The following is a 24,904-nucleotide window of genomic DNA, read 5'->3' as shown; positions in this document are numbered from 1 at the left end:
TTTTCAACACTAAACTGTATTATTAAATTATAAGCACTTTATTATTTGAAAATGCTAATTTGTTCCTCACTAAGACTTCTCTATCATTAATTTGATCATAAAAATCTTATCCAGGGAAAGAAAACAATGGTTATGACTGATCCAGTGGATTGGCCGGTTGCAAACATCTACAAAATTATGTGAAGAAACCCTTTTTAAACCAAAAGAACAACATATTCTAATTTTGGAAGGGTAGGCTATGCTATATAATTGCCCTACACTTAATTTCGGCACTGCATTCCTAGTAAACATTAAGCAGGTTTGCAGCCACCACTTTCTTTGATTCTCATTGAATAATTCCAGTTAATTAAAATACTTCAGGATATCACCTTCTGACATAGTACTGTAGCAATCTTTACAGGTCTAGCCATGATAAGTATTTCCACAGCCTACAGAGTTTAACATTCACATAAGATTCCAGCACAGTTAAGCTGCACTTAAGAGGGGGAGATTCTGTGCACATATCTGCCCCACCACCCCTTTTTAATTGCATGGGACACAACATATTGGAGAGATTTTCAGTGTGTCTATCATTCATAAAAAAGCACTAGAAAAATACAATTAATTAATTAATTAATAGGACTATGCAACAATTTGGATTCACCTACCAAAAGTTCTTTGGAGCATATGGATAGAGTTGAAAATATAGTACTTATCTGCAATAACTAAGCAGCCTTTTCCCACCACCCCTCTTGGGATAAGCAAACTGTTGTCTACAACAGCCACATGATCTTGGAAAATGGACCCAGCATGCAAGGAGCAATGACTTGGATCATCATATTGTGACACAAATCAATTCTTGTAAAAACATAAAAACTATTCCCTAATGTACTATTCTAGTGAAGGTAGAAAATAGTCTGAACTTAGAAATAGCTATAGCAATAGCACTTAAACTTATATACCACTTCATAGTGCTTTACATCCCTCTCTAAGCAGTTTACATATTGCCCCCAACAATCTGGTTCCTCATTTTACCCACTTCAGAAGGATGGAAGGCTGAGTCAGCCTTGAGCCTGGTGAGATTCAATTTGCCAAACTGCTGGCAGCCGGTGATTATCAGAAGTAGCCTGCAGTACTGCACTCTAACCACTTTGCCATCGCAGCTCATCTAAGAAAGCTTATCTCAGGAAAATAATCATATATAACCCTGGTTTGAATCTGTCTTCCTGAAGGTGAATGGTAGGATGAATGAGCTGGTCTTCGAGAGCAGCCAATAATGGAACTGAACTTTAGAAGGTCTTCTAAACTGCTTCCATTCTGACTCTCTTGAAATGCCTCTTGAGACACAACACCATTGATCTCCTGATATGCTTGATTCTTAAAGGACACACTCTGATAGCCAGCAGCTATATAATACCACAGTTTGGAATCAAAACTATTTGGTACACTTCTTTTCCTTCCTGCCAGTAAGTGCATAGCTTGGAGACCCCTTTGAGATGTGTAATGGAGATATTCTAATTGAGTCAGGAAACTTAAGAAAAATCCTGTCATGCTGCATTCTCAGGAATGCCTTAGAATCTAGCCATATTCTTTCTTATTGCAGTTTTTTGGTTCTATGTTCATCAAATGTTTAATTTCATACATCAAATATTCACTAAGCATCTAGCCATTTACCTAAACTACTCAGCAAATATGATGCAAATGTGATACACAGCAATGTTTATTTTCAGTTTTATTTTGTTAAGAATGTTGCTTATTTTTTCCACCCCTTTTTAAAATCTGCAGCACATTTCTTTGCATTACATAAATTAATTGGTTATAGCATACTAGATGTATATATTTTAGAAATTTAATAGAATAAATCAATTCACAAGAAGCTGATAAAACAATTTAGTGCTGTGCTTTTCAGTAGACAAGTCACTTTTTAAAAATGATACAATAAAACATTGAAAATGTCCAGAGAAGAATTGTCTAGAAAAGGTCATGAGATAGCTAGAGGTATCTTAGGTGATTGAGCCATAACTCTTAGGGTTCATGATTGAACAAGGTAAATTGTTATAGATACAGCAGACTTTGGCTTTTATTAATAGATTCTATTCTGAACACTGCTAAGATCCTTTATTAGGACTTATCTCGTGGCGATACGGGCGGCAAAATATGCGCATTTTTCCGCTCTTATTGCGTCCGCAGAAGCTTGCCCAGCCGCCCTGTTTAGGATAACCCATTCCCTCCTGAATGGGGGGGAAACGGGGGATGCCTTGCAGGGTCGAGCTGAGGAGTTTGTTCAGTTTCTGTCGGACAAAATCGCTCAGATTCGGACAGACCTGGACTCCATTTGGACAGAACCAGCAGAGATGCCGAGGGAGGGTCTTGCTCAGATTTTCTGGAATGAGTTCCAGCTTGTCTCCCCTGATGAAAGGGACAAGGCCATGGGAGCAATGAGTGCCTCCACCTGTTGACTGGATCCGTGTCCCTCCTGGCTGGTTTTGACCAACAAGGAGGTCACACAAGGCTGGCTCCAGAGAATCACGAATGCCTCATTGATGGAGGAATCCTTTCCATGGCCTCTTAAGGAGGCGGTGGTGAGACCCCTCCTCAAGAAGCCTTCTCTGCACCCAGCTATTTTTAAAAACTATCGTCCAGTCTCCAACCTCCCTTTCTTAGGGAAGGTTGTTGAGAAGGTGGTGGCCCTCCAACTCCGACGGGCCTTGGATGAAGCAGTTTATCTAGACCCTTTTCAGTCTGGTTTCAGGCCTGGTTACTCCACCGAAACCGCTTTGGTCGCACTGACCGATGATCTCTAGTGGGACAGGGACAGAAGGCATTCCTCTGTCCTTGTATTCCTTGACCTCTCAGCGGCCTTCGATACCATTGACTATGGAATCCTTCTGCAACAGCTGGAAGAGGTGGGAGTGGGAGGCACCGTCTTACGGTGATTCTCATCTTACCTCTCCGACAGGTCGCAGTCGGTGTTGGTCGGAGGACAGAGGTCGACTCCTAGGCCCCTCAATTATGGGGTGCCACAGGGGTCGGTCCTGTCCCCCCTCCTATTTAACATCTACATGAAGCCACTGGGCGAGATCATCTGCCGGCACGGGATCAAGTACCACCAGTATGCGGACGATACTCAGTTGTATCTGTCCGCCCCGTGCCAACTCAGTGAAGCGGTGAAAGTGATGTGCCAGTGCCTGGAAGCTGTTAGGGTCTGGATGGGAGTCAAAAACTTGCACTCAATCCTGACAAGACCGAATGGCTGTGGATGTTGCCCCCTAAGGACAGTCCATCCAGTCCGTCCTTAACCCTGGGGGGAGAAAAATTGCCCCCTCAGAGAGGGTTCACAATTTGGGGGTCCTCCTGGACCCACAGCTGACCTTGGAGCACCACCTGTTGGCTGTGGCCAGGGGGGCCTTTGCCCAGGTTCGCCTGGTGCACAATTGCGGCCCTATTTGGACCGGGAGGCACTTCAGACAGTAACTCATGCCCTCGTCATCTCAAGACTGGATTACTCTAATGCGCTCTACTTGGGGCTGCCCCTGAAAAGTGTTCAGAGACTGCAATTAGTCCAGAATGCAGCCGCGCAAGCGATACTGGGTGTGCCAAGGTACACCCACATCACACCTATCTTCCGCGAGCTGCACTGGCTGCCCATTGGTCTCCGAGCACAATTCAAGGTGCTGGTTATGACCTTTAAAGCCCTACATGGCCTAGGACCTGGGTATCTCCAAGGCCGTCTTCTGCCACATATCTCCCTCAGACCAATAAGATCCCACAGGATGGGCCTTCTCTGGGTGACTTCAGCGGGACAATGCTGGCTGGCGGTGCCTAGGAGTAGGGCCTTCTCTGTTGCCACTCCGGCCCTATGGAATGAGCTGCCCCCAGAGATCCGGGCCCTCCCCACTCTCATGGCCTTTCGCAAAGCCATTAAAACCTGGCTTTTCTGACAGGCTTGGGGCTGTTGACCCCTTGATTGAGGTCCAGCCCCCTCCTGATTGGGTGTCTGTTGTGTTCCTTTTTAGCTTTGTTGTGTCCCATTATTTTTAATAATGCCTTTAAATATTTTTTTTTCATTTCTGTAAGCTGCCTGGAGTCCTCCGGGATTGGGCGGCATAGAAATCCAATAAATGAAATGAAATGAAATGAATATTTCACCCCCCAGCCTGAGTGATGGAATACTGGCCAAATTCTTGGATGGAAAACACAACAGCCACTCGGTCTTGTCTGGATTGAGTACAAGCTTGTTAACACCCATCCAGACCCTGACAGCCTCCAGGCACTGGGACATCATGTCAACTGCCTCACTGAGTTGGCACGGGACGGACAGATACAGCTGAGTATCGTCTGCATATTGATGGTATTTGATCCTGTGCCGTTGAATGATCTCACCCAGTGGCTTCATGTAGATATTAAACAGAAGGTGGGATAGGACCAAACCCTGAGGAACCCCATATTTCAGGGGCCTAGGGGTCAATCTCTCTTCCCCAACTAACACCGCCTGCGACCTGTCCGAGAGGTAGGAGGAGAACCACCGAAAAACGGTGCCGCCCACTCCCACCTCTCGTAACCGTTGCAGAAGGATACCATGGTCGATGGTATCGAAGGCCGCTGAGAGGTCAAGGAGCACCAGGATGGAGGAATGACCTCCATCCCTGGCTCTCCAGAGATCATCAGTCAGTGCAACCAAAGCGGTTTCCGTGCTGTAGCCAGGCCTGAATCCAGACTGAAAGACGTCCAGATAATCGGCTTCATCCAAGGACCGTCGGAGTTGAGAGGCTACCACTTTCTCAACAACCTTCCCAATGAAGGGAAGGTTGGAGACTGGACGGTAGTTGTTCAAACTAGCTGCGTCCAACGATGGCTTCTTCAGGAGGGGTCTCACCACCGCTATCTTCAATGCTGGTGGGAAGAAGCCCTCCCGAAGAGAAGCATCCACCATCGCCTGGACCCAGCTCCGCGTCACCTCCTTGCTGTTCACGACCAGCCAGGAGGGGCACGGTCCAGTACACACATGGCAGCACTCACCGCTCCTATGGCCTTGTCCACTTCATCAGGAGCAACAGGTTGAAAGTCAGTCCAGAGGTGGTGTTCAAGACCTTCCCCCGGTACCCCGGCTGGCTCTGCGCAATTGGAGTCCAGGTCCATCCGAAGCCGAGCAACTTTGTCTGCGAGGAACTGGACATATTCCTCTGCTCTACCTTGTAAAGGGTTATCCGCAACCCTCGTATTTAGGAGGGAGCGGGTCACCCTAAACAAGGCGGCAGGGCGAGACTCAGCAGATGCTATCAGAGCGGCAATGTGATTGTTCTTAGCTGTCCGTATTGCCGATAGATATGCTCTGATGCAGGTTTTCAGAAGTGCTCGGTCTGACTCGGATTTACTGACCCTCCAGTGGTGATCTAGGCATCTCTTTTGCGCCCCTCAGACAGGGCGCGCAACTTGGGAGTCCTCCTGGATCCACAGCTGACTTTAGAACATCACCTGTTGGCTGTGACCAGGGGGACATTTGCCCAGGTTCGCCTGGTGCACCAGTTGCGCCCCTACCTGAACCGGGAGGCACTCGCAACAGTCACTCACGCCCTCATGACCTCAAGACTGGACTACTGCAATGCGTTCTACATGGGGCAGCCTTTGAAGAGTATTCGGAGACTTCAACTCGTCCAGAATGCAGCCGCGCGAGCGATTGTGGGTGCACCTTGGTACACCCACGTTACACCTATCCTCCACGAGCTGCACTGGCTACCGATCGGTCTCCGGATACGCTTCAAAGTGCTAGTCATAACTTATAAAGCCCTTCATGGTATTGGACCTGGGTACTTGAGAGACCACCTGCTGCCAATTACCTCCCAAAGACCTGTCAGATCTCACAGGGTCGGCCTCCTCCGGGTTCCGTCCACCAGCCAATGCCATCTGGCTACTACCCGGGGGAGGGCCTTCTCTGTAGCAGCTCCAGCCCTTTGGAATGAACTCCCCGCGGAGATCCAGACCCTCACCTCTCTCCAGGCCTTCCGGAAAGCCGTTAAAACCTGGCTGTGCCGGCAGGCCTGGGGTTGATGAGTTCCCCTCCCCTCTCGACTGGTATGGCTGTGTGATTTTCGTGTATTTTAATTATGTGTACTGTTGTTTATGTTCCCTTTCCCCTTTGAGTTGTTCGCCGCCCTGAGTCCCTCCTGGAGAAGGGCGGCATACAAATAAACCAAATACAAATACAAATATTTGAAAAGCATTTCCTATTTCCTTGAATAGAAAAAAGTTCAGGATAAGTGCACAAGTCACATTTAGTTTCCTTTGGATGAAAAAGCATCAATAGACTTACTGAATTTTGATATTTGCTTTAGCCACACAGCTCATAAGAGGGAGAAAAACATTTTTAATAATCAAAAGAGCTTTCTCCAAAGCTCTTGCACCTTAGGGCAACAATTACTACTTCCCTATTTTCTATACCTTTTCTTTCACCATATTTTTTACCTTTATTATTTCTAAAATGTTTGAACTAGTATTATGGTTCCATGTAAAATCCATTTCATAGATTGAATTAAGTGTTTGATTATTAATGAGTCTATTTACAGCTCTGTTGAAAACTTAGGAATATCAGCCTTTAGGTTTAACAAGCCTATTGACCTCCTCTCAGGGAATGCTTTACTATTTAAGGAAATGTGTAATTGACAGAAGTTAGAAATCTTTTGTCAATTTCACCTCCATAATTCAAATGCCTATCTAGCAAGTTTCATATTGTGCCAAAGAAATGCAGGCAAAGCCTAACTTATTTTATACACTTCACGGCTGGCTTTGTAAATTGTAACAATTAAGGGGAAAAGACCAGTAAGACGCCTTCCGTCATTTTCAGTCATGGGCTGGGGAGAAATTTAAGACACTGCCACAGAGAACATGGTAGAAAAAATATATTTGCAAGACATGACTGTGGTGTATTTAGATGCAATGGTGAGCCAATACAATTCTCAAGGCACAGCTGGGCAATCTTTTGCTGCAAGCAGCTGCATTAACAGTTGATGATATGAGCTTTACTGGCTGAAGATGGTGAAAATGTATATGCCTGTCTCTCTCTCTCACACACACAGGGAGAATTATTTCTTTTACCAGAATTTCCAGACTTTTCTTGGGCAATGGGAAGTAAATGGGTTTGTTCTTTTTTTAATCAAATATGTTAAGCCTTTTGTAAAGCTTCAAGGGTGTGCAATAACTCAGTGAATTAAAAAGAGAGAGCTTGCCAGTTGGAAAGTTGACAACCCTGGTTTGAGACTCCAGAGCTGGACAACAAGGTGAGCTCCTATTACTTGCCCCAGCTCTTGCCCACTTAGCAATTCAAAAGCATGCAAATGCAAGTAGATAAATGGGTACCACTTTGGTGGGAAGAAAACAATGATTCATGTGCCACAGCATATAGTCATGCTTGCCACACGACTATTGAAGTGTCTTTGGACAACACTGGCTCCCTCAGCTAAGAAACAGAGATGAGTTGCTTCCCCTAGAGCCAGATATGACTTGACAGGGGAAACCTTTACCTTCTTTTGTAAAACATGCCCAACAGCAGGTGTGTCTTTCCTATTGAGACATAATTTTTCAATTGTACCATTTTGGAAAGGATGCAATGTTCACAAAAGAGGAATTGAGGACCTACTGGTAAATGCAGTGCTGGAATGATGGGTTAATCCCATCTGAAATAAGACCAAGTTTTAAGAAGTTCATTGTCAGTGAACTGTAGAACGTAAGACATGGAAAGAGATCATTGGAGATAACTTAGCTCAATCCACTCCAGTACAAGAATTCACTATAGACAATTACAGAAGATCAATTTTGGAGTGGAGAGTCCCTGGAGAGATTGAAAGATTTATTGAGATAGGAACATTTGATATGCTACAAGTGGAAGGAAATTTTTAAGGGCATAGATATAAGTCTGGAGAATCCCTTTCTTTCCACCATCAAAGATTATCTCACTAATCTTGAACTATAGAAAGCTAATAGATCAGATGACGGGTTATTCCACCACTGCTAAGTGCCAAATTTTGCTGAAGTCATGTATTTGCTTTAGAATCTATGCTTCAAGCCAAAATATCCCACACAACCTTATTTCAGATTAGCCTCTCTTCTAGACAGATATGACTACTACAAAAGGACTGTGACAAATCCATGTCCCTCTAAGTCTCTGATGTCGAACCCAAGCTGGGAAACTTGAATCAAACATAATTCATCTTTTTATATACAAAATAGTTTTTAAGATGTAAGTCTATTCACATAATTTCTTGTTTGAAGAAAATTAGCTCGTCTCAGACCAAATCTCTTAATTCTTAGCTGGTTCTCTGATTCTGATTTGCTGGTAGTCCTTTCCCTTGATTAGGCAAACAAGAATGTATTCCCTAAAGATTTTTTTTTTAATTATCTCTTATTTGTATAAAACAATGGTACTGTTGCTTTAAGAAAGAAGAGAGATGGAAGGAGGAAGGATACAATAACATCTAAACAGGAGGGTAAAATAATCTGGACTATAATCTTCATAAAGACAAGAAATCCAACTCAATTTACATAGAACAAGCTTAGCCAAAATGACTATTGATTTGAGTTGTTTTCTGTGTGGATATTTTCCATAACATTTTTATAACACTACATTAAGCATCAAAAGAAAACTACAAACACACACATATAGCATACCTTTCAAAGATAAATGCAATTTAAATACAGTAGCCGCTCAGAGTCACCTTATAGAGGAGATGGGCGGCATAAAACATTAATGAATAAATAAAAAAATTCCTAAAGTAATACACATGGGAACTAAAGGAGAAAAAAACAAAGGAAGAAGACCCAAAACTTAAAATATAAAGAAAACAAATCTAAAGATTACTCATGGCACTTGAAAGTTTCTTTCCTTGTACTTTTATTTAAAAAAAATCTATTTCTTTGTTGTTGTTGTTTCTTTACAAATAATCTTTGTACATTTTGTGCATTGCTTCAAAATATATCCCCTTTACAAAGTGAACTGGTAATTAAAGTATTCAGCTATTGGCTGAAGATCTTGTTTATGTAGCCAAAAAGATTACCCAAGCTTTGTTTTGAAGAGGGGGTGTACAATTTGCCTCCTTGTCCTTGGGCTGCTCGACTTTCAAGTGCCTCTCATCAAATGGAATCTTCATCTAATTCCAAGTTCAATCCGATTTGAAAATCAAGAAAAGCTTTAAGCAAAGAATCTCATATGTGGTTGCCCAAGATGATATTAGATCCCTTAAATGTATCAAGTCCTTGAAGTGTGGCTGGCTCAACACAAATCAACCCACCCCCCTCACCAGTTAGAAAAGTATTTAATAACATACAAGTGTCAACATCTTAGAACAGTTTTTTTTAACAACTAGATTATATGATAAGAGATGAGACCATTGAATAAAGTCCATCTATCTGTGGCACACCAGCTGTTGAAGATAATGCACATATCCTATTTAATTGCAAATTACAGGTAGTTATCTACTTACCACAGTTCATTTAGTGACTGTTCAAAGCTACAATGGTACTGAAAAAAGTGATTTATGATCATTTTTCACACTTATGACTGTTAGGACATCCTCAAGGTCACATGTTCAAAATTCAGACACTTGGCAACTAACTCATACTTATAACTCCAGGGTCCTAGGGTCATGTTGTCAACTTTTGCAACCGTCTGACAAGCAAAGAGAATGAGGAAAGCGGATTAATTTTACAACTGTGTTACTAACTCACCTGCAGTGATTCACTTAACAAATGTGGCAAGAAACGTTGCAAAATGGGGCAAAATTCACTTAATAACAAAAATTTGGGGCTCAATTATGGTCATAAGTCAAGGACTACCTGCATATGCTGTAGAAAGGACTGTTGACTTAGATTCTTATTTAAAAACTAAAAAATACTAGGATACAGTCTTACTTTTTGTTAGGAATGAACCTGCATATCATTAGCAAGTCTGCAATTTTTACATTAAAGGCTATTTCAGAGGCAGACTATCTAAAACAGATTGGGATTAACTGTAGGGGTGACAACATATTATGAATATGTCCTATTGTGTTTTCTGTATTGGTTTCTAATTCTTTTATATGGTCAAATGATTAAATCAATAAAGTTTTTTAACCTGACTCTCAACTTTTGGAACTGTCTTAAAGGAGAATCATCAAAATGTTTCTTGTGCAAGATTATACGGTTGCACATTTATATATGTTCTTGGAATTTTTCATGTTTTATTTTTAAAAAAACTGTATTTTTTAGTTTGGATCAAGGAAAGTCAAAGCACCTTTATTTTTATTATTTTCTATGGCTCGACTGAAAGTTGGAGTCTACAGCAGGCATTCATCAATTGATGGCTAGCAGACCTCTTTCAAAAGTCATAGCAATATCAATTTCTTTCACTTGATATAAAAGGACCTAAATGTAAGTGCACATGAAATACATATGCTCAAAAATGAGTAGTGATATAAATATATATTATTAAACACAGTGCCAGAAACTTCCCCTCACCTGCCCACTTTGATCTATTGCTAAACAGAGTTACAAACAATTCAGGATTTCCAAAGAATGTTTCTTTGTCCATTGGACCAGCTCCTAATGGATGGGGAATAAAAATACCGCATTTCCCATGACTTTCTCAGATTTTGGATATTACTCCTCCTCTCCGGATCTAATAAGTGATGAGACAAGCTAGGTTCACAAATTATTACCCAAACAGCCAAAATAGCAGACCAAATAATGCCATTGCAGGGAGTCCAAAAAAGGGACTTTAGCAATAACCAATGCACTGCTCTTGAGAAAAGCCAGTGGGAGCACTTTTTCATGATATATATTCCCTTGGGATTTAATCAAAGCTGTGGACCACTGAGAGATGATAGTATGCAGTTGTATGTATGTATGTGTATGAATGATGTTTTGTCAAGGCACCTGGTATGCCCCAAATATCATTTATTTATACAAATAAAATGGTTTCAGCCTGGAAGGCTTCTAGAGTGGAGCTGAAAAGCAAAATGAAGCAGTATGCTCCCTCCCATATTCGGGCATCCCAGGTGCCTTGACAACACATCTAATCATTCCCCTGGCTCAGCTGATAAGGGAGGAGAGCTTGTGGCTCAGAGGTTATTATAACTGCCTAACATGTAAATAGCCCAAGTTCAAATTTCAGCAAGGGTATGGCTAGCTGATGAGAGCTAAATAGCTTGAAATAGATGTATGCTAATATCCCTTCATTTATTTATCAGTACACACACACACACACACACACACACATCAGGGGTGGGTTCCTGAACAGGTTAGTATTGGTTTGCTGTATGCAAGCTGGCCATGCCTTGCTTGCGCATGCGCATTTGAGTAAAAATTGCTCTTACATGCACGGAACCATGCAGACAATGGCAGAAGACACCGGAGAACTGCTTCGGGAGGGTGTCAGGTGTGTGTGTGTGTGTGTGTGTGTGTGTGTATATATGTATATATGTGTATATGCGTATATGCGTATATGCGTATATGCGTATATGCGTATATGCGTATATGCGTATATGCGTATATGCGTATATGCGTATATGCGTATATGCGTATATGCGTATATGCGTATATGCATATATGCATATATGCATATATGTACGTGTGTGTGCATATACATACATACACACACACATATATACATATACATACATACATACATACATACATACATACATACATATATATATATATATGTTTTGTAGGATTTCATATTTTTACTTTGAAGAGAAAGAACGGTGAATGGAATGTTAATGAAAAGTGCAAACAAATACAGAAATAAATGCTGACTATACTTCATACAGCATATAAGAGAGGAAGTAATAATAAATTTTATCAATGAAAGGACATTTAAAGTAATACAAAGGATTGTTAAGTGGGCCATTTAGCATGTCTTCATTTTCCCTGTCTTTGTTTTACCCACTCTCCTTTATTCCCTACACTTACTTTTTGTTGTTTTATTTCTGACCCAAGCAATACTAAAAAAAAAGAAAAGTTATAGTGGGCAATCAGCCCTTTTCTGCTGATAGTTATGGTTTTTCAGAAGGGCACTTTAAATTGAATGATAAGCAAAATAATTTTCAGCAGGATGGCTGAGGAAGGCAATCACTGTTGCTTTGTGCCCACCGAACCATGAAAGCCAACCTGACACAGGTTGATTTGACTGTGCAAAACCAAAACCAGTTGGGGAGAGGATAGAGGGAAGGGAAAAAAAAGACAATGCTTTCTTTTACAAAGGAAACAAAAGGAGACAATAGATATGCCATCTTTTTTCATGTACAGTAGACTGATTTTCAAAACTTGGGTCTCAGAACTTGGCTTCAGTAATAAGTTAACACAATCACATATAGGAGAATTCAAGAATAATCAATTTTGGTTCAGCAGGAAGAACCCAGGCTTTTAATTCTTAGATAATCTGAATAGATATTTCTTTTTTCATTTTACTCTGTGTTTTTAAATTTTCTATTCTATATAGATTGTGTTAGTTGCCTCTATGTCACTGCCAGAGTAAAAAGACAGGGTGAAAAATTTTTTTTTTACTACCGGTTCTGTGGGCATGGCTTGGTGGACATAGCAACAGAAGGATACTGCAAAATCCCCATTTCCTCTCCACTCCAGAGGAAGGACATTGCAAAATCTCCATTCCCACCCCACTCTGTGGCCAAACAGATTGTATTTGCTGCTTCTCCGAACTACTCAAAATTTCTGCTACTGGTTCTCCAGAACTTGTTAGAACCTGCTGAATTTCACCCCTGGGTTAGGGTTATCTATCAATCAAAATGCAAAAAAAAATTATGGCTTTTTTTTAAAGGCAACAATGGTACTTTTTTATTAATACAAATCAAGATAATCAAATTTAGTAAAACAAGCTCTTATAATTCTAGTTAGACAGATTGGTTAATTTGTGACCACTTGGTATTGATTGCATTAAACTTTGCACTGAGTAATAAAATATGCTGAAAACATAAAAGCAATAACTTCGAAACAACTACCTGTAAAATTGCATGCAGAATTTCAAGGGACTTTCTAAACTCTAGGATTAATGTAGCATTCTGAGGTTTTACTCTGGTGGTCCAGTCACTCTACCCTAGTAAGAAACAGAAAAGAGTAAAATTTTCTCTTTTCCTCATCTCCTCCTTACTTTTAAAAGAGACCCAAAGTGTCCTCTCTTTGTCTTTCTCTTTCACTCACTTTCTTATCTAATGATTGCTTTCTCCACATACTTTGAAATTCATTTTTTTTCTATCTGCTTTCCCCCCACAACTGCTGTCTCACTGTTCCACAGAATTGTGACAATGACCATCTCCAATTCACTGATTCCTATCACCCGTAGCCCTTCGTGATTAGAATTCTGGGAATTCATATCCAATGTATCTGCAGGGCATTAGGTTTTGGAATAGCTGAGACACAGAGAGAAAGAAGGGTTTGAATTATGCTGTATCTTAGGGCAGCCAATTGAATTGACAGGAAAATGATAAGCGTAGAAGAGGATGAGATTATAGGCACAGGTTGAGTCATAAAGTAGGGCAAGCAGGGAGGTAGCTTTGAAGCAAGAAAGCCTACTGAAAAGAGAGAACAAGAATTACAAATAAGAAGACGCGGTGAGAAAGAAATGAACAGCAAGCATTTTTTGTAGGCCAATTTAAAAAAAGAAGAAGATCAAGTCCTGATCTGAGTCTTTTCATGCAATTAGATATATATTTAAAATTCCAGACTCCTCCTCCTCCTTTGAGACATTGAGATTTTCCAAAGATTGAACAGTAAGAAAAACTTTAAAGACACTTATTAGAAAGCAAATTAATAAGATTTCTCTTCATTTCTTCTTAGCTTCCTACATTACATTCCTACAATAACACCTAAATGAGCTGTGGAGGGTTTTTTTCTGGATTAATATTACTTATTGAATGCTCCTTCCTAAGTACTGGGAAACTTAATAGGAACTAAGAAAGATGACTTAGAAACATAGGAACAAGAAACATAGGAAGGACTTGCTATGATAGTTTTTTGAATCATCCCAGCTAGGTGGTAGCACCCAACTGACTTTGATCTTGAGAAGCTAAATAGGATCATACCAAGTGAGAATGGAAATTATTAAGAAAATCCAAGACTAGGTGAAGTTTAAAATATATCCTAGAAAAAGGCAATGGTCAACCTCTTTTAATCATGCTGAAAATTGCCTGGATTTTTCAATGTAAATCATCATGGTAAGTTTGAGGTATTTTTTATCTGTTTATCTTAGGCAATATTATTAAAAAGGATGTATTTAATAATCTAAGAAGTAGAATTTGATTTTTCATCACTAAAAAGGAATAGTTTTGTGTTTGGGTCTTTCAAGTCTTAATTTTTATTTGAGATCACAGCATATAAATTATACCATATATAAGGTGCATTCTAAATACAAAGTGATGTTCACTTTCTTTTTGCTGTAAACTATATAATCTTTCCTGTTTCATAAATATGAAAGGGTTAATTAACATTAGGTTAGAACCTGTGACACTGTGGATTTTGTAAAAGACATAAAGCCAGATGGATTTTATATTAAAATCCTGTTCCTCTCTTCCTTTTCTTCTCAACGTGAGAAATGGCTTGTCTTATTCCTGAGCCATTCCAACATGAGTTAGTGGAGGGATTATTCATCACTATCAATGAGACCCTCCCCACCAACCAAAATTTGCATAGGCTTCTACAGATCAACCTTCCCCCAAAAAACCAACAGCACTTTCACCTTCCTTGCTTTAAGCTTTATTTAATCAGCCTATAGCCAAACTTTAAGTGATCTAAAACACTGAATTAATACTGTAATATAAAATTCATAGTACATCTCTGGAATCAGATGGGGAAAAGGAGACAGCATAATATATCTCAGATCTCCTGTTGATCTTTCTTTGGCATTTAATGTTTAAGGTGGAAGACAAGATGAGTAATCTCATAAACCAGATTAGATATGTAGAGGCAAAATGTTCTCAGCATCATTTTGTGAGAGCTATTCTCAGGAGCAACAAAATTTGCTGTAAAACACATTATCTCATAGCTTTTTAATCCAATGAAAAAGCCATTTCCATGTATCCAAACCTTTTATTGTTAGATGTTTTCCAGGTCAGTCAGATAATTGATGCTATGCTGAATATGCTCTCAACCAACTGGTAGGTTTTCATAATCAAATATATTAATTTAAATCTCCATTGGTCTTTTCATCCTGTCACATAATTTCTTGCAGTTTTCCAAATATTGCTATTCCTCTTTGTCAGCTGCAAAAATAACAAAAATCAATAACAAATCTGGATTTTTTTTAAAAAAAAAGTTAATTATCTTTTTATTAAGGACAAGATGGGTAGGTTTTTTCCCCCTATCATTCAATCAAGCAAAAATCTAGGAAAACAAAATATTTTAAATTAAGTTTAGACTACTGTAAGCACTTATTATATATAAAAATAGATTACCCAAAGCAACATAAACTAAATGTAAGATGGGAAGGGGTTCAGTGGTATTAGAGTCAGCTTGGTGTGTTTCCTTTGTGAACTGGATGCTGAACTGTCTAAATTAGCAACTGAAGAGTGAAAATATTCATAGTTCATCGTAGCAGCCATCTGTTTCGGCTGCAAAGCATGAGTTGTCACCTTATTAGATTTGCTGGGAAAAGCGGCACCAGCCTTTTCAGACCTATCTTTTGAGGATTGTAGACTTGTGCCAGGCACATCTTCAGTAAACAGTTATTAACCTACCAACTCCCAAACTCCAATGGTCAAACAGCACTTTAACCTGGTTGCTTAATAGGTAGATTAGATAGATAGCTAGATAGATAGATAAATTTATTTATAGGCCGCCCTTTACCCTGAGGGGACTCAGGGCGGCTTACAACGTATAGGGAAGGGAGTACACACAATGACATATAAAAACAGTACGTAATTAAAAAATAGAAGCAACATTCATTCATCATTCGGGAGGGGACGGATTATAATCTTTAACCCCAGGCCTGACGGGATAGCCAGATCTTGAGGGCTGTGCGGAAGGTCTGGAGGGTGGTGAGGGTACGAATCTCCACGGGGAGATCGTTCCAAAGGGTCGGAGCTACTACTGAAAAGGCTCTCCTCCGCGTAGTTGCCAGTCGACACTGACTGGCGGATGGAACTCGGAGGAGGCCTAATCTGTGTGATCTAATAGGTCGTAGGGAGGTAATTGGCAGGAGGCGGTCTCTCAAGTACCCAGATCCACTACCATGGAGGGCTTTATGGGTGGTAAGTAGCACCTTGAAGCGCACCCGGAGATCAACAGGTAGCCAGCGCAGCTCGCAGAGGATAGGTGTTATGTGGGCGAACCGAGGTGCACCCACAATCACTCGCGCGGCCGCATTCTGTACTAGCTGAAGTCACCGGATGCTCTTCAAGGGCAGCCCCATATAGAGCACGTTGCAGTATTCCAGCCTAGAGGTCACAAGGGCACGAGTGACTGTTGTGAGAGCCTCCCGGTTCAGGTAGGGTCGCAATTGGTGCACCAGGCGAACCTGGGCAAATGCCCCCCTGGTCACAGCCGACAGATGATGATCAAAGGTCATCTGTGGGTCCAGGAGGACTCCCAAGTTGCGAACCCTGTCTGAGGGGTATAATATTTGGCCCCCCAGCCTGAGCGATGGAACACTAGCCAAATTATTGGGAGGGAAACACAACAGCCACTCGGTCTTTTCCGGGTTGAGTACAAGCTTGTTAGCCCTCATCCAGTCCCTAACGGCTTCAAGACCCCGGTTCATCACGTCCACCGCTTCATTGAGTTGGCACGGGGCGGACAGATACAACTGGGTATCGTCCGCGTATTGGTGGTATCTTATCCCGTGCCTCCGAATGATCTCGCCCAGCGGTTTCATGTAGATGTTAAATAGTAGGGGGGACAAGACCGACCCCTGCGGCACCCCATATGTTAGGGGCCTAGACGTCGATCTCTGCCCCCCAATCAACAATGACTGCGACCTCTCCGAGAGGTAGGAGGAGAACCACTGCAAAACAGTGCCTCCCACCCCCACCTCCCGCAGTCGTCGCAGAAGGATACCATGGTCGATGGTATCGAAAGCCGCCGAGAGGTCAAGGAGAACCAAGATGGAGGCATGGCCTCCATCCCTGGCTCTCCAGAGATCATCGGTCAATGCGACCAAAGCGGTTTCTGTGCTGTAACCAGGCCTGAAGCCGGACTGGAATGGGTCAAGATAACTGGCTTCCTCCAAGGACCGCTGGAGCTGGGAGGCCACCACCTTCTCAACAACCTTCCCAACAAAGGGGAGGTTGGAGACTGGGCGATAAGTGTTAAGAACGGCTGGATCCAAGGATGGTTTCTTCAGGAGGGGTCTCACCACCGCCGTTTTAAGTGCGGAGGGGAAGATCCCCTCCCGAAGGGAGGCGGTAACAACCGCCTGGATCCAGCCCCGTGTCACCTCTCCGCTGTTGGCAACCAGCCAGGAGGGACACGGGTCCAGTACACAGGTGGAGGCACTCACAGCTCTCATGGCCTTGTCCACGTCCCCGGGGACAACATCCTGAAACTCAACCCAGCGATGGTCTGCCAAATTGTCCTCCTGTGCCTCGGCTGGATCTGCAAAGGTGGAGTCCAGATCCGACCGAAACCGAGCAACTTTGTCCGCTAAGAACTGGACATAGTCTTCAGCCCTACCCTGCAGGGGGTCCCCCATATCCCTCCTATTTAAGAGGGAACGGGTTATCCTAAACAGGGCGGCTGGGCGAGACTCAGCGGACGCAACCAAGGTGGCAATATACGATCTTTTTGCTGTCCTAAGTGCCCTGATGTACTCCTTGGTGCAAGTTGTTAAGAGTGATCGGCTCGATTCGGATCTATCGGACCTCCATAGGTGCTCTAGGCATCTCCTCCGGCGCTTCCTCTCCCGGAGCTCCTCGGTAAACCAAGGGGGCCTCCAGGATCCGCCACCTCGGAGCGGCCGTAGTGGCGCAATCCGGTCAAGGGACTCCGATGCTGCCGAGTGCCAGGCAGCAACCAGAGTCTCCACCGGACTGTGGGCGAGAGTGTCAGGAATAACTCCAAGCTCCGTCTGGAACCTCAAGGGGTCCATAAGTCGCCTGGGGCGGAACCACCTGGTCGGTTCCTCCTCCCTACAGTGGGGGTTTGGTCTCCGGAAGTCAAGCCTCAGTAGGCAGTGGTCTGACCACGACAGGGGTATGATCTCATTACCGCTCAGACCAAGATCACAAGTCCACTGCTCCGAGAGGAATACGAGGTCAAGCATGTGACCCGCTGAGTGGGTTGGGCCCCGAATTACCTGGGTCAAGCTCATGGCTGTCATGGAAGCCATGAACTCCTGTGCCCCGTCAGAGTGTTCACCGAGCGAAGGCAAATTGAAATCCCCCAGCACCATAAGCCTGGGGAACTCAATTGCTAGCTCGGCTACCAACTCGAGGAGCGGGGGGAGGGCTGCTGCAACGCTGTTGGGAGGCAGGTACGTTAACAGCAAACCCACTTGACCCATGAGGTCCAACTTCACCAGCAGGGACTCACACCCGACAAGCTCCGGAGCAGGGATCCTACGAGGTGCTAAAGACTCCCGGATAACAATAGCCACACCCCCACCCCTTCCCTGGGCTCTCGGCTGATGAAGCACCTGAAATCCTTCTGGGCACATCTCTACGAGGGGGACTCCTCCCTCCGGGCCCAGCCAGGTTTCAGTAATACATGCCAGGTCTGCCCTCTCGTCTAAAATTAAGTCCCGGACGAGGGGAGCCTTGTGAACTACAGACCTGGCATTTAGCAACAGCAGCCTGAGACCAGGGTCCTGATTACTCGCGCCATCTGGCCTTGGAGTGGGACTCGTAGGGCCGGAAGGAGGGATCCCTCCTTCCCCGGTAATGGCCAGCCCTAAAGTCCCCACCATATCTGCCCCTCCCTGTTACGACCGTGATGCTCCGGCCCACTCCCGTGACCGTGGCTCCCTCAACCACCCCTCTGGCTCCCGCATCCCCCGACAGGCCCTCCGAATCAAACATACTCATTTATCCACTCAAGCAGTCCCCATGTAATATTTAAAAACACATAAAAATACAATGGTAATAGAGTAATAAAAAGTGGGCTCATTCATTCAAACACAGGCAAACCTCATACACTCATCATACCATGTAAAAATTGCGCGGTTGTGCGAGTTGGTGAAGGCTTATATGAAGGATCTTAAAATCTTGGCCTTCTCGTTTACAAAGTCTAATGGGAGTCCAGTAAAAAAATGTATATGGTCCAGAAATGTATATGGTCCAGAAAGAAATACCAATAATGGCCACTGGAGGGAGTCCAAGTTCTCAACACACTGCCTCTCTGGCGTAATAGTGCCTGATGATAATAATGGTACTTGATGATCCAGAAGAAAATACCAATAATGGCCGCTAGAGGGGGTCCAAGTTCCCAGCACACTGCCTCTCTGGCGTAATAGTGCCTGATGGTAATAATGGTGCCTGATATAGGCAGCTCAGTAAGATAGTAGTAGTACTGGTCGACACAGCACTCCTGAGGTGGTGGTAGTGGCAGTGGTAGCAGCTGGTGGTACTGGCTGCCACAGGGAGCCCGTAATTGAGTTCCTGAAGCTTTACTTCTAGTCCAAGCAGGCAGATGGTCAAGCCGTTTAAAGCCCTGCAGAAGCAGCGGCGAGGTCGAAAAAAAACGCCGCGTCAAAATGCAGGGGGGGGGAGGATATCAGCAAAGCTGTGGTGGAGACAGGAAACCAGCTCCTCTGCCTCCCAATCCCAATCCCAGTCCAGTCTAAACATTTCTCCTGGGCCTCCCAACCCCTCTTCGGGGCGTAAACCAACCCCACGGTGTTGCCTAGTCAAAGAGAAGGTTCGGCACCTTTCCAAACAGCGGGGCCGAAGCCTCCGCCTCTCGCACAAAGCCGTCGCCGCCGCTTCCCAGCTGTTCAGAAGGGCCGATGCGAAAAACCACGCCAGGGAGGATAACGTCGTTCCGAAGCTGTTCCCGGAGCCGCTCAGAGGCGGCCCCCTCCTCAGACAACCACCTCCCTGGAAGGGCTGAAGGCTGGCGCCCAAAAGGAACCCCTCAGTTACCATATTAGGGGTCCTGGGCGCCGCGGTTAGTATCTTCTTGTCCTCAGGCATTCGGAGCGGCGGGATTCGGCAGCCAGATTAGGCAAATTCATAACAGTGAACCCATTTTTAAAAATTGCCCTGTTATGAAGCTATTTGGAACTTTAAAGATCAATGACAAATTTTACAGATGATTTTGGAAAGGTGATTATGTACACTTTAAAGACAAGTTAAGGAATGACTTTACAACATATTTGGAAGTGATTAAGGGTAGTCCTCGACTTATGACCACAAATTTTGCTTACTTATTGGTTAAGTAACTCTTGCCCCATTTTATGACTTTTCTTGCCACAGTTGTTAAGTAAATCACTGCAGTTGTTCAGTTAATAGCACAGTTGTTAATTGAATCTGGCTTTCCCTTTGATTTAGCTTGTCAGAAGGTCAGAAAAGATGATCACATTAGCCCAGGATGCTGCCACTGTCATAAATATGAATCAATTGCCAAACATCCAAATTTTGATCGCATAAGCATAATGATGCTGTATAACAGGAGTAGTGGAAAGCCAAGCCTGGTTTCTAAAACAAATATATGCTGAGCAAAGTTGAGAAAAAAGAGTTTTGGTTACAGTCGCCACTTAGTTACCAATGGAATTTGTTTCACACTCTTGCTGCACCCCAAACCTTTATAGTAACAGAAGTAAGAATTGCAGATGTTAAATGAAGGCAAAACAGGTTAAGCTATCAACTCAATTTCAGAAATGTACAGATCTGCCTGGAATAATTCTAGTACATTTCAGGATTTGGAATCCATATCGATCTAGAGCAACTTTAACCATCTTGCAGATCAATGGAATATAGCCAATTCACCTAAAGGGTTCCCCTCATACTTTCATTCTCACACAGTGACTTTCCTGGTTCCTGGGGAAGAAATGTTTATCTTAAACCAGGATAAATTATAATCTTCTCACCGAATAGAAAAGATCCTTCTTTTTAGTATTCAAGTGTGAGACAAAAAATGTCAGGCCAGAATCTTAAGCAAGTTAGGTCAATAGAGATGAATTATAATTCACATTTTTCTTTCTAGAAAATGCCAGTATAATTCAACCAATACACTCCAAGGCAATATTAACTGTCAGAAAGGAAAATACTATTAATTTCATGCTGCATACAAGAGAAGGAGACTAGTCCCAAGTGAACATTTTCTCTTCTCATCACTAAAACAACTTGCCAACTTGTGCGAGGCAGGATGGCCGCTGGTTTCTTTTGCTCCGTCCGGTGGAGCAAAAAAACGCCGAAATAAACCGCCGTTCTGGATCGGAGCCTTACAAAACAGGGTCCCTGCAACGGAACGAGATCCTGGGGAGCTGAATGAACAACCTTTCGGAGGGTCGACACTCTCAAACGTCCTCTGTCCCACGCAGCAGCCCGGAGTGTGCTTTGCAGCGCTCGTCTAGGCTGGCGGAATGGCGGCGCTGCGCTAAAGGCTTTGCTTCGGCGTTTTAAGCCTTAGGCGTTTTAGTCACCCACAAGCAGCTTGGACCAGCGTTTTACGACCTTTTATGGTCCTAGCTTTAGCCCTATTTCCTTTGCTGATTGGGAGGACCCTGGTGCTTAGTTGTCTCCGGAGGACTATTGTTATTCAAAGGAGGTGGGTGATTCGAACGTTGCTGGAGGAGGCAAGGCAGCTGGTTTTCTCCCGGCTGCTGTAGTCTCTTTAGGCACCCCCCCCTCCCTTTCTACTCTGGTGGATTATACTACTGGATGTTTTTGGCGTTTTTCGACATCTTTGGCCCTGTTTTTCTCTTGGAATCTCTTTAGACTCTGTTGTTGACTTTATAGAGGGGTAGTTGGTTTGATATGGGGCGGTATAAGACCTGGCAGCTGGCCTTGCGGCCATTACCACAACCCCTTAATCTACCCCCTAGGCCTTTTTTACAGCACGGCCTCTCCTTTTCTCCCTGGCCTTCAGTTCGCTCTTACTTATACGGGACTTTACCATATGGTTCCTTACTCACGGCTACTGGACATTGGACATTGGACTCACGATCTAGTCCTGGTTGGTACGATCATTGCCGCCCGTTGTTGTTAAGAGACTCCATCTTAGCCCTTTTGGAGCTTCTATCCCAATACCATCAGCACCATCTTTACCATCTTCTCCAACGCTGCCTTTTCCATCAACATTGGTTTCAACGCTACTTTTTTTACCAACATTGGTTTCCTGCCATTCTGGACTTTGACTGTCTGACTTCCCTCACCCATATAGTTAGGGCCTGTGATCCTGTTTTTCTTAGCCCTGACTGTTACCATCACTATTATACTGGTTTTACCCCCAGAAGGAAATTTTGGACCTGGCTGCGAACATTAACTCCGAACATTAAGAGCCAACTTTGCCATCTGAACTCGCACCTTAAATTTTAATCAACTGCGCTACTATTTTAGTTTCTTTCTTTTCTTTCATCTTTCTCTTCTCTCTTTGTATGGGATATGCATGAGATACGTATGAGATGAATGAATGTCCCACTTTTTATTATCATATTGTTGTAAATTTTTGTGTTTTTAATTTTTACGTGGGGACTGTTTGGGGGAGTGCATGGGTATGTATGATTCGGAGGACCTGCCGGGAGATGCGGGGGCCATGGGGGTGGTTGAGGGGACCAGAGACACGGGAGAGGGTCGGGGTATTACGGTCGTAACAGGGAGGGGCAGATACGGCGGGGACTTTAGGGCAGGCCATTACCGGGGAAGGAGGGTTCGCTACATCACAGAGATCCCTCCTTCCGGCCCTATGAGTCCCACTCCGAGACCAGATGGCGCAAGTGATCAGGACCCTGGACTCAGGCTGCTGTCGCTAAATGCCAGGTCTGTGGTACATAAAACTCCTCTCGTCCGGGACTTAATTTTAGACGAGAGGGCAGACCTGGCATGTATTACTGAAACCTGGCTGGGCCCAGAGGGAGGAGTCCCCCTTGTAGAGCTGTGCCCAGAAGGATTTCAGGTGCTACACCAGCCGAGAGCCCAGGGAAGGGGTGGGGGTGTGGCCGTTGTTATCCGGGAGTCGTTAGTTCCTCGTAGGGTCCCTGCTCCGGAGCTTGTCGGGTGTGAGTCTCTGCTGATAAAGTTGGACCTCAAGGGTCAAGTGGGTCTGCTGTTAACGTACCTGCCTCCCAACAGCATTGCAGCAGCCCTCCCCTCGCTCGAGTCGGTAGCCGAGCTGGCAATTGAGTTCCCTAGGTTGATGGTCCTGGGGGACTTTAATTTGCCGTCGCTCGGTGAAAACTCTGATGGGGCGCAGGAGTTCATGGCTTCCATGACAGCCATGGGCTTGACCCAAGTAATTCGGGGCCCAACCCATTCGGCGGGGCACATGCTCGACCTCGTATTTCTCTCGGAGCAGTGGATTTGTGATCTTGGTCTGAGGGGTAACGACATCATACCCCTGTCGTGGTCAGACCACTGCCTACTGAGGCTCGACTTCCGGAGACCAAACCCCCACTGTAGGGAGGAGGAACCGACCAGGTGGTTCCGCCCCAGGCGACTTATGGAACCGTTAAGGTTCCAGACGGAGCTTGGGGTTATTCCTGATATTTTCGCCCACAGTCCGGTAGAGACTCTGGTTGCACTCGGCAGCATCGGAGGCCCTCGACCGGATTGCGCCACTACGGCCCCTCCGAGGCGGCGGATCCCGGAGACCTCCTTGGTTCACCGAGGAACTCCGGGAGATGAAGCGCTGGAGGAGATGCCTAGAGCACCGATGGAGGTCCGATAAGTCCGAATCGAGCCGAGCAATGGTAACCACCTGCACCAAGGAATACACCAGGGCACTTAGGGCAGCGAAAAGATCTGACATAGCCACCTTGGTTGCGTCCGCTGAGTCCCGCCCAGCCGCCCTGTTTAGGATAACCCGCTCCCTATTGAATAAAAGGGAAGCGGGGGAACCCTTGCAGGGCAGAGCTGAGGACTATGCCCAATTCTTAGCGGACAAAATTGCTCGGTTTCGGTCGGACTTGGACTCCATCCCCGCAGTTCCAGCCGAGGCACAGGAGGATCAAGTAGAACATCTCTGGGTTGAGTTTCAGGATGTTACCCCCGGGGATGTGGACAAGGCCATGAGGGCTGTAAGTGCCTCCACCTGTGTACTGGACCCGTGTCCCTCATGGCTGGTTACTAACAGCAGTGAGGTGACACGAGGCTGGATCCAGGCGGTTGTTACCGCCTCTCTTCGGGAGGGGAACTTCCCTGCCGCACTGAAAGCGGCGGTGGTGAGACCCCTCCTAAAGAAACCATCTCTGGATCCAGCTGTTCTTAATAACTATCGCCCAGTCTCCAACCTTCCCTTCCTTGGGAAGGTTGTTGAGAAGGTGGTGGCCTTCCAGCTCCAACGGTCCTTGGAGGAAGCAAACTATCTCGACCCCTTCCAGTCAGGCTTCAGACCCGGTTACAGCACAGAAACCGCTTTGGTCGCATTGACCGATGATCTCTGGAGAGCCAGAGATGGAGGACATTCCTCCATCCTGGTCCTCCTTGACCTCTCAGCGGCTTTCGATACCATCGACCATGGTATCCTTCTGCGACGACTGCGGGAGGTGGGAGTGGGAGGCACCGTGTTGCGGTGGTTCTCCTCCTACCTCTCGGACAGGTCGCAGTCGGTGTTAGTGGGGGGGCAGAGATCGTCCCCTAGGCCCCTAACTTATGGGGTGCCTCAGGGCTCGGTCTTATCCCCCCTACTATTCAACATCTACATGAAACCGCTGGGAGAGATCATCCGCAGGCACGGGATCAGATACCATCAATATGCGGACGATACCCAGCTGTATCTGTCCGCCCCGTGCCAACTCAATGAAGCGGCAGACGTGATGAACCGAGGCCTTGAGGCCGTTATGGACTGGATGAGG

At 44.6% G+C, this 24,904-nt stretch overlaps 1 long non-coding RNA gene across 1 annotated transcript in view; it reads right to left on the bottom strand.

Moving 5' to 3' along the window:
* Positions 1–24,904, bottom strand: part of LOC116508525 — a 123,874-nt gene that overhangs the window by 53,036 nt on the left and 45,934 nt on the right. Inside the window, exon 3 of the long non-coding RNA XR_004255355.1 lies at positions 15,046–15,221. This is a non-coding gene — a long non-coding RNA (uncharacterized LOC116508525). The remainder of the gene's footprint in view (positions 1–15,045; positions 15,222–24,904) is intronic.

Source organism: Thamnophis elegans, chromosome 4, assembly GCF_009769535.1.
Source record: "Thamnophis elegans isolate rThaEle1 chromosome 4, rThaEle1.pri, whole genome shotgun sequence".
Classification (NCBI taxonomy): Eukaryota; Metazoa; Chordata; class Lepidosauria; order Squamata; family Colubridae; genus Thamnophis; species Thamnophis elegans.
The sequence above is the reverse complement of the archived record's forward strand: the minus strand, read 5'-3'. Positions and strand labels throughout refer to the sequence as shown.